A 10,806-nucleotide genomic window follows, 5' to 3' on the forward strand; every position below is an offset into this window, starting at 1 on the left:
TATTACAGAGACCTGCCCCTCCTCCCTCCTCCATGTACACACAGAGAAGGAATGAAGGAGTCTTGACTGTACATAATCTAGAAAGCAATGGGAGGTGAATTGTAGATTTATAACTTATCAGTGTTGCTCTGGAAAAATAAGAAGAAGAAGAACAGGCCATTGTGAGCCTCCAAATCCAGAGGAACATTTAATTGGGAATAATCTCCTCAGAGCAACCACCAGCAACCTGAAAAAAGCAGGCATGGCTCCTATTCAACCCAGGCACTGTTGAACGGCGTGTAATATGTTCAGTCCTGTCAGTGCAACAACCAAAGTACTTGTCATGCTGCTTACCCTTAGTATCAGTCCCTCTCTCTCTCTCTCCACCCGCCTCCCTTTCTGCTTTGCTCTGTGCTGCTCTTCCTCCGAAACTCTGTGTGTTAACAGCTTGCTGACAGGCTGTTGCTTGCTAATTGGGAATCTCAGAATGGAATTACAACAACCAAATTTTCTCAGGCTGGACTCCGATGGCAGCCTGTGTGTTCAAACCTGAATGATCTTCCTTGCACTCTTAATAAGGGCCTCGTGCTGTACCTGTCAATGCTGCTCCTCAGCGAGTGGTGAGTTTTAAGGGCTCACTGAGAGAACATTTAGAGATCCTTTTGTGTCGGGGAGAGGAACACCCAAGTGGATTGTAATTGGTCTGTCAAGGTTTTTTTTGCTTGTCACTGGAGGTGTAAACATAAAACAGCACTGACTGGGGAAGGAGAGCTGGGAGTTCATTTGATCCAGAACGAGGAAGAGCAAGTGAATCTTCCTGGGCTGACCTTGAGAGGTCCGACTCTGAATTAACTTGCTTCCAGCCTATGAATGATGCTGCTGTCAACATCACCTGCAGAATTTGCACCCCTAAGTGCAAGTTTACTCTCCGTGGCTGCATCCATAGGGCAGTTTATTCCATTTCCCCAACTGTTAATTTCACAATATACTTCCAGAAATATAGAGGAATATAAGGCAAGGCTGCAGTCATACAACAGTTTATTTTCCTTCCCCAAAATTTCCCTAACTGTTAATTTTCACATTATATTTGAGCCTTCGCATGGAATGTAGCAGAAAAAGTGCAAGTTTAGTGCACATTTCAATGTCATTTGCTTCCAGGTGGAAAAAAATCTGCTTGCAAATAACACAGAAATTAGTGCTAAACTTTATGTTTTAGGGGGGAAAAGGCAAGGAAGGACAGACAGAGGTGTCTGGGATAGTGGAAAAAGTGTATAGGAATATGTTTTTCTCCCTTCCTCAGAATACTACAACCTGGGTTCATTGAATGAACGTAAGTGAATGCTGGAAGAATCAAGACAGACACAAGAAAACACTTATTCACGCATCACCTAAATTGTTAACTTAGAGCCATCTTCATTGTTACATGTATTTTTGTTCCTGGTCCCATGATATCTGCCCGTGACATGGGTATTAAAAAGCAGTGAATATTTGTAAGATTTTTTTTTTTTAATGGTATGCATGCCTATGTTTGGGTTCTTGATTAAAGAACCTAAACTAGTCAGTGTGGACAGACACCGTAGTTACTTTTGTCCTACAGCTTGAAAATGAAGGGCAAATTAGGCCAATCCTCTGCCAACTTCTCAGGATATAAGAACATTTTTTTTTCCTGGAGAACATACCTAGCGTTACATTGGACCTCAAGGTAAAGCTATATCCACCATTAAGGCAGAGAATTCCTTGATGACAAAGGTTTAAAGTCATTTGAGGAAAACAGCTGTCTCCAGTACCTGCTTCTCAGTGGATGAAGGGGTTATAAGGGTCAGGAAGCTTTAAAGACTTTGCTTGTGCTAGCAAAACTTGTTTCCCATTGTGCTTGATCAAAACTTTAGAGTCAACCTAAGTGACCTCCTTGTGGTTCCAGAAGAACTGAATCCATATCCTGGAAGGCAATAAACAATGTTCTTCCTCCCTGCTAGCCTGTCAGCCCAAGCCAGATTTGCAGAATCACTGTGATCAAAGGAATCTCACTTGGAATGCAGACTCATAGTGGCTCCAGTGGAAATCTACCAGGAATGAAATTTGAGGGGTGCGAGGGTGGGGAGGGTTGCCCAGGGAGATACGGTTGCTTATGAAAGCCAATGATGGATGCGCCATTTGAATTTTGTGGGCTGGCTTTGAAGAGCAACACCTGGGAGGCCAGACTTGCACCAGCAGACTGAGAGGCTTGATAATATATCTGAAGAGCTGACTTTGTTGTCACATGCGTTTCTGTCTCTGGTCCCATGATATCAGACTCCCCCGCCCCCCCTCCATGTGAATTGCTTGTATTCTTACATTCTGACCCTTGCCAGAAACCCAACAAGCAAATTTGCATTTTCAAGCATGATATTTCCTCCCAAACTGCATAGTTTGGGGGACTAGAAAAGAGGGGTTTTTTGGCAAGCTGTTTCATTATGATCAAGGGCAGAGCAAGAATTCTTTTGGACTGGCTAGGAGACTAGCCATATGCTTTTTTGGCAAAACATTTGACAGGGTGGGGACCTGAAAACTGGCATTTTTTTAAAAAATGTGGAATGCCCTTCTCTTTGTCAACCATGAAGTAGAACCATCGGTTGTACCAGATGTCATGTGGAGACTTACCTGTTTGCTCAGGTTTTGTGTTTGTATCTTTTGAATTTCTGTTTAATCCACTTCTATTTGCTTTCTTTTTTTTATTTACTAATTTTATACTGTGTTTTTGACATATATATAGAGAGAGAGATGTTTGAAATAGCAAGCAGTATATAAATACTTTAAAATATAATAAATAGCAAGACTTCTGCTGGATCAGATCAAAAATTAATCTTGTTCGGAATAAAGCTATGTACTAAAGGGCCCTGAAATTTCTCTAACCGACCAGGAATTGCTGAAGAATTGAAGCTGAGATCTTCTGCACGTGCTCTGCCACTGCTCTCTCCCCACGCAGCAGCTTTCTCAAAAAAGGCCTTGGACATTGAGAAAGTACGCAACTGGTTCCATGCACAATATCAGGAGCTGCTGATATCTGTGCACAGCTGCCCAGTGTATTGAGCCACTAAAAGCAGGTGACAGCTTTTGGGTGAAGTGACCTTGTGCCCTGCATGGACCCTGCCCATTGAATCCTCCTGGACAGGGAGCGCTATAAGACAGCTTCCTGCACATGTTAAGCCATCCCTGGGCAACAAAGTCTTACTTGAGCTCCTGTGGGTTTCTGTATTCTTGGTTTATTTATTATTGCATCCAGGGAGGTCAAGGTAACATACATAGCTCCCCCAGATTGCATTCTCACAACAAACCTGTGAGGTAGGTTAGGCTGAGAGACAGCGAGTGCCGAAACGTCACCCAGTGAGCTTCATGGCTGAGTGGGGATTTGAACCCTTGTCTCCCAGTTCCTCCAATGACTCTCCTGTCCTGACTTCTTAGTTCCTCTTCAGTCTTATCTCCTGGCTTATGCTTTGGTTCTTACTTGCTGTTCAGATGATTGGCTTTGTCTTTTGGCCTCCTCATTTCCAGCTCCTAGCCCACCTCAGATTGCTGCCCATGGCCTAGTCTGTTGCACCCCCCTCCATCTCTTCCCCATTATATTGAAAGTACATTTCTCCTTTCTACACTTTCCAGCCTTCCCTCTTTCTGTCTGCCCACATCCAATCTGCCCTTTGGGTCTCACTCTAGCTCAGGGATGGCCAATATGGTGATAAGGAGCACTAGGGAGCCCACCAGTGCCTTGTATGTCACTTGTAAAAGTATCGGTAAGCATCCCCTCAAAAATCCAGAATACATGAGAGACTATTATTTGATGATATTATTATTATTATGCCTAGGACCCTCGTACCTATGGGACCGCCTCTCCCGGTATGCCCCACGGAGAGCCTCAAGGTCCATAAATAGCAACACCCTAGGGGTCCCGGGCCCTAAGGAAGTTAGATTAGCTTCAACCAGAGCCAGGGCCTTTTCAACACTGGCTCCAGCCTGGTGGAAAGCTCTGCCTCATGAGACCAGGACCCTGCAGGATCTGATTTCTTTCTGCAGGGCCTGTAAGACAGAGTTGTTCCACCTGGCCTTTTGCTTAGAGCCAATTTGATTCCCTCCCCCTCTTTCTTTTTTCTTTTTCCTTTCTCCTCCTGTGATTGAGGCTGCATTTTAATATTTTAATGTTTCAATATTTTAATGTTGTATTTTAATGTTGTATTTAAGTTGTATTCATTCAACTTGTTTTTATTATTGCTTGTTAGCCGCTCTGAGCCCGGCCTTGGCTGGGGAGGGCAGGGTATAAATAAAAATTATTATTATTTTTATTATTCTTATTCTTATTATATACTGCTGAATATGAAAAGAGGCACCATTTTGTGGTCTTGTCTCTATTTTTCTGCTATTTCAGATGTGTCAGCCATTTTGTGTTCCTGCCACTCCTCCATGGCAACCATTTTCTGACTGCCAACCGCGACACTTTCTCAAATTCCAATTGTGTCCGTGTGCCAAAGGAGGTTGGCAACTCTGCTCTAGCTGCATCAGAAAGACATCAATATGAAAATTAAACTATTTCATGAAGTTTTACTGTTGCAGTTTATATCACTATGTAGTGTGAGTAGGTGCTAAAAAGAAATTCTATCTTTACTTTTTTTGGATGCCACCCCCTCCCGGAAGTATATTTAGTATTTGATCAGCCAGTTTCTAGCATCATTGTCCGGTTGACAAAGGCCTTAATCACTTCTGCCCATGGGGACTGTTGAAGAAGTTGAGCAAATGTTGTTAGTGCTGAGAATTCTGATCACTACCAAGATGGGAGTTTTCTTCCCCCTCTGCTGATGGATTTTCCTACTTGGTAAGATTTGTCTGCTGAGCATGACTTCTACATCCCTAGAATTAGTCAGTGTTCTCCCCAAAACAGCTTCAGTATTATTACCTCCAAAGTCCGGCACAGAGGGAGGGAGAGAGATAAAAACCTTGGCATCAACTGCATCAGGAAGTCTAGAGATTGCTCCATAAATACAGAACCGTTGACACTTCTTTAAACTCACAGCATTAGCACACAGCTTGGTGTCTCCATCTTTATCAGAAATCTGTTGACAAGGATTGCCCAAAAGCCTACAAATAATGTCACACGGGACATGTTGAAAATGTATTTGTGGAACATTTTGGTAAAGGACGTCACAATTTCTAGTGGATGAACTCATCTCCTGTCAATGTATGTTATTAGTAGCCTTATTCTAGAATTGCTTTGGTTTGTATTTTGCAACAATGTTTTGATCCACAATCCGACTGTGGGCATGCCCAGCTGGGTGCATATAACAAGTTGAGGTGCCTAATCAAAGAGGGCATCCTTAGCATCGTCAAATGATGCATCCAGCCTGTTCAGAGGGGCCTGGCTATAGACTGCCACGAGGCTGGAGTTGACCAATCTTTAGTTCCGGTGGGAATATGCTTGGTGAGTTGACTGCTCATACTGAAATATAAGAATGAACTCCACTTCTGCCCTTAACTTCTCAGACTACTTCTCATTTCCTTTGAGGCATCTGGGAACAGGAGGTTTTATCCAATGTAAAGTACTTAGCAGTAGATGTGTTCCACTGGAAAAATGATATGGCACAAGATAATGCACAAGCAGGTTGCTCTGAACTTTGCTGCAGAACAGACTGCAACAGGCTGCGCAGTCTGTTGTGCAATGAGTTTCTGCTAGCACAACTGTTGCATCTGATTCCTCTGTTGCCCAGTATTTGAAACTCACACATCAAATGTTGGCTATAGCCCATGGACAGAGAATCTGTAAATATTAGTTTCTCATTTTTCCAGCCTTAACTGCAGTTTTCCATATATATATATATATATATATATATATATATATGTGTGTGTCTTCATGAAAATTAATCAACATTTAAGTGTGAATTTCTCCTAATGCTTGTGTGCAAGTTTGCCTAGCAGATGCATCACTGCTAAGCAATTTCCCCAAAAGTAATTGCATTTGTATATGTTATTTTAACTAATATATGCATTTATATATACGCTTAATTCCAGTATGCATTTGTGTATGCATTACTTTGCTGGAGAGCTGCATTGTGAATTTCAAAGGAAGGTTGTGCTTTGGTTCATATGTTGTTTCAGAAATTGCAAATTAGTTAGGTTTGCCTTTACAGTGGTACCTCAGGTTAAGTACTTAATTCGTTCCGGAGGTCCGTACTTAACCTGAAACTGTTCTTAACCTGAAGCTCCACTTTAGCTAATGGGGCCTCCTGCTGCCACCGCGCCACCGGAGCACGATTTCTGTTCTTATCCTGAAGCAAAGTTCTTAACCCCAGTACTATTTCTGGGTTAGCAGAGTCTGTAACCTGAAGCTTCTGTAAACTGAAGCATATGTAACCTGAGGTACCACTGTAATTGTGAACAGCATTGAACTTCTCCTGCACTCCTACCTGCTACAGCTAAGCACAGAGTAATGTTGTACGCATAATTTTTAATTTTGTTTGATTATTCCCAAAGGCATAGGCCATGCAACAGTTGTCTGTAGAGGAGATTATTTGGTGAATTTAGTGTTTGAGAGCTCCCTGCCCTGAGAAGCTTACAATTTAAAATTACACATGGGGAAACAACTGAGGAAGTAGAGAGAAAATTAGGCTGGGGCAACCATAAAAGGAATACAGTTGCTGGAATCTTTTCTGATATTTGCTTTTATCACTATCCTGTGAATAAGATCTGTTCATCCAGTAAGCCTAGCCTCTTACAAAATGCATGCTTTAGAGTTAGGGTTTGAGTACCCTCATTGAAGTTAGATTTCCACATTGAGACAGTGACTACTGTACGCTTGCAGATCTCCATAATTTATTGCTTTTTTAAAAAAAGATTTGATGGTTTGCACTGCATCCTTGATTTTGAGATGTTTTGTCTCACACAGCGGGTTTCCATCTGTTCTTTTAGTTTTCAGGGGCTGAGTGAGATGCTCCAACTTGAGATCTTGAGATCAATTGCTTATGGCATTTTCGTAAGTGATGCTAAGAACACCCTCCTTCATTTCCTCATGTTAATTCAGATGCATTATCTACGTAGGGGTTGTTAGGGGAGGGTTGGTACCTCCGGTGGGAGACACATCTTTATCCTTCTGGGTTGTTTGTCCACCTTTGGTCTCCACCCTGCATTCATCTCTCACCTGTGGCTCCTAGAAGCTGTCAGCATGCAAAAACGGCCACACCTTGGGAATAGCTTCAATTGGCTAGCTAAACCAGGTGAGAGTGGCCGATGGGTGTCAAACCCAAATAGTGGGCCCAATAGTCAAGAAGGTACTTTCCGCAGGTGCTGCAGACAGAAATGAGTGGCAGCTGGGGCTCTTCAACCTAAGAAGCTAGCCCATCTAAGAGAAGGAAGGCTCTGATTCTAAACCTCTGCTGCCTTGCGGGATATCTTTGGGAGAAGAAAAAGTTAAGGAGTAAACCATATCTCTAAGTGGAATCTCTAAGATGGTTGGATGGCACCTAGTATACCATTTCCTTTGGACCACATCAGTGAGGCTAAGAGGGGGGATCTTGTTATCTGGGCAGCGCAGCACCTCCATACACACTGCCCAGGTTTGGGCCCTGGGGAGGTAACTACAGTGCTGCCAATGCAGCAGTTTGACAATGCACCCCATTGTCTTTAAAGACTGATGGATTCCAACTATCTATGTGGGATGAAGCCATGGCTACTGTTTTTTAAACAACTCTGTATCTTTTCTCACCATAATTTATCCCTCTTATCTTGTATAGAAGCATTCACACGTAACACCATCTTAATTACTTAGGAACAGATTTATAACACCACTTTTCAGAGAAAATGCCCTTCCAAGATGGCTAGAGAGCTTAGATGTACTAGTAGATCCGTTCACATGCAGTTCCAAACCCTGGTTTAATGTTAGATGAAAAAGCCTTGTTTTCATATGTCCCCTCATTTATTCTTCTTCATCCACTCATAGACTGCACAAATTGAAGATGGGGGGAAGGGAGACACATGGCTTGCCAGTAGTACACGTGAAAAGGTTTCAGGAGTCTTAGACCACAAGTTAACATGAGCAAACAGGGTGATGCAACAGTAAAAAAAAAGGCTAATGCTAGTCTAGGCTGTACAGTGTCCTGATCAATGAAAGTCATAGTACCACTCTCTTCTGCCTTGGTCAGAGTACAGCTGGAGTATTGTGTCCAGTTCTGGGGGCCACAATTTGAGAAGGTTATTGACAAGGTAGTACATGTGCAGAAGGGACACGGGTGGTGCTGTGGGTTAAACCACTGAGCCTAGGACTTGCCGATCAGAAGGTTGGTGGTTCGAATCCCTGCTACAGGGTGAGCTCCTGTTGCTTGGTCCCTGCTCCTGCCAACCTAGCAGTTCGAAAGCACGTCAAAGTGCAAGTAGATAAATAGGTACCGCTCTGGCGGGAAGGTAAACGGCGTTTCCGTGTGCTGCTCTGGTTCGCCAGAAGCAGCTTAGTCATGCTGGCCACATGACCCGGAAGCTGTACGCTGGCAAGATGAGCGCCGCAACCCCAGAGTCAGCCACGACTGGACCTAATGGTCAGGGGTCCCTTTACCCTTTACCGTACATGTGCAGAGGAGGGCAACAAAGATGATAAAGGGTCTGGAAACCAAGCCATATAAGGAATGGTTGAGGGAATTGGGTATGTTTAGCCTGAAGAAGAAGGAGCAGACTGAGAGGAGATATGAAAGCCATCTTCAAATATCTGAAGGGCTGTCACATGGAAGATGGAGCAAGCTGGTTTTCTCCTGCTCCGGAGGGTAATACTTGAACCAATGGCTTCAAGTTACTAGAACGGAGAGCCTGACTAAACATCAGGAAGAACATTCTGATGGTAAGAGCTGTTTGACAGTGGAATGGACTCCCTTGGAAGATGGCAGACTCTCGTTCCTTGGAGCCAAGGTTGGACGGCCGTGTGTCAGGGATGCTTTAGTTGAAATTAATGCCTTGCAAGGAGGCTAGACTAGATGACTCCTGGGAACCCTTCCGACTCTATGATTCTAGGAATCCTGCCATGAAATGAATTAGTGAAAGAGCTGTTTGAGAAAAGTGCCAAAGCTTAGTGGAAGAGCATCTGTTGTTCCAGCAGAAGGTACCAGGTTTAATCCTTGGCACTTTCCAGGTAGGGCTGGGAAATACTATGTTGCTTGAAACCCCAGAGTGCTGCTGCCAGCCGGTTTAATAATAATAATAATAATAATAATAATAATAATAATAATAATAATTTTATTATTTATACCCCGCCCATCTGGCTGGGTTTCCCCAGCCACTCTGGGCGGCTTCCAACAGAATATTAAAATACAAAACCTATTAAACATTAAAAGCTTCCCTAAACAAGGCTGCCTTCAGATGTCTTCTAAAAGTCTGGTAGTTGTTTGTCTCTTTGACATCTGATGGGAGGGCGTTCCACAGGGCGGGTGCCACTACCGAGAAGGCCCTCTGCCAGTACTGAGATAGATGGGACAATGGTCTGATCAGTGCCGGATTTATGTATAAGCTAAACAAGCTATAGCTTAGGGCCCCACTCTTTTGCGGGGCCCCTAAAAATTTAAAGAAAAAAACCCCTGGATGTACATTTCCAAGATAAAAGATAAAAAACAAATAAAACAAAACCTACATACAGCAACAGTGTTTTGTGTTGTGTAGGCTCCTATGATGTAAGTAATGGGCCCCATCTGCTAGCCTGCTCCCTAAAATATCACATATAAAGGGGCCCAAAACCTTCAGTAGTTTAGGGCCTCATCAAACCTGCGTCTGACTCAGTATAAGACAGCTCCCTATGTTCCTAAAACCACACTTTCTAGGAAATATATATTTGTCCTTTAATTTATGAGCATTTGGTTTCCAAATGCGGTTTTAAAGTGTCACTTGTGAATATGCCCCGAGTTTCTCATAATCCGGCATCTGCTGCACTTTGCGTGCTGTGCTTGTTGATGATCCCCTTTCCTCCTGTAACGTGTCATTTCCTCCCTTGGTAAATATCACAGTATGTGGGGTCCAATGAAACATTTCACCAGCATCCCTCCTGTTTCTCAAGAAACCTTTGGCCTGTTACAGTGCAGGAAGGGAGTCGATTCCCAAGAACAAGGCTGCCCAGTCCACCACACCGCCACCTCCTCCTCCTCCTCCTTCCTCTGGCCATTCTGCTGTGATTCCAGCTTGCGCAAGAGAAGTGATGATAAATTTCCAACAGTGGCATTACAGACAGTCATAAATAATGCCTTGCTCTGTGGTGCCGGCAGTTTCCATTAGGGCTGTCTGGATTGGGCTGTTGATACCCTGGTCTATGCTGGGACTAGCAGTAAAATTTATCAGCCTGCTTTCTTCACCTCATAAATCATCCCAACTAGGAGCCATATGGCAGAGAAGCGCTTAGAAACACATGACCGCCAGCAGCAGCGGGCAGGCGGAACAGACCCTCCTGGAAAGAAGATAAGAGAGAGAAAGGGCAGGAAGTGGCAGAATCACCTTCCCAGACACCCCTTTTCAGCCCCCCCCCCTGCTGCACTGCTGTTGTCATTATTTAATGGTATTAGCATTATTAGCACTCTCTTTTTTTTTGAAGAGAAAATCTGTTGCAAGCATTATTATCATCTGATTTCTTGCCTGTATTACAGTGCTCATCCAGCAGTGGGGTGGTTCGGATTAACCCTTTTTATAGTCATGGAGGGGCAAACATGTCCAGGCATTTTGCTGTTAGTTTTTAATGATTGTTACACTACAGTGGTACCTCAGGTTAAGGACTTAATTCATTCCGGGGGTTCGTTCTTAACCTGAAACTGTTCTTAACCTGAAGCACCACTTTAGCTAATGGGGCCT

Source organism: Podarcis cretensis (genome assembly GCF_951804945.1).
Source record: "Podarcis cretensis genome assembly, chromosome: 15".
NCBI classification, from domain to species: domain Eukaryota; kingdom Metazoa; phylum Chordata; class Lepidosauria; order Squamata; family Lacertidae; genus Podarcis; species Podarcis cretensis.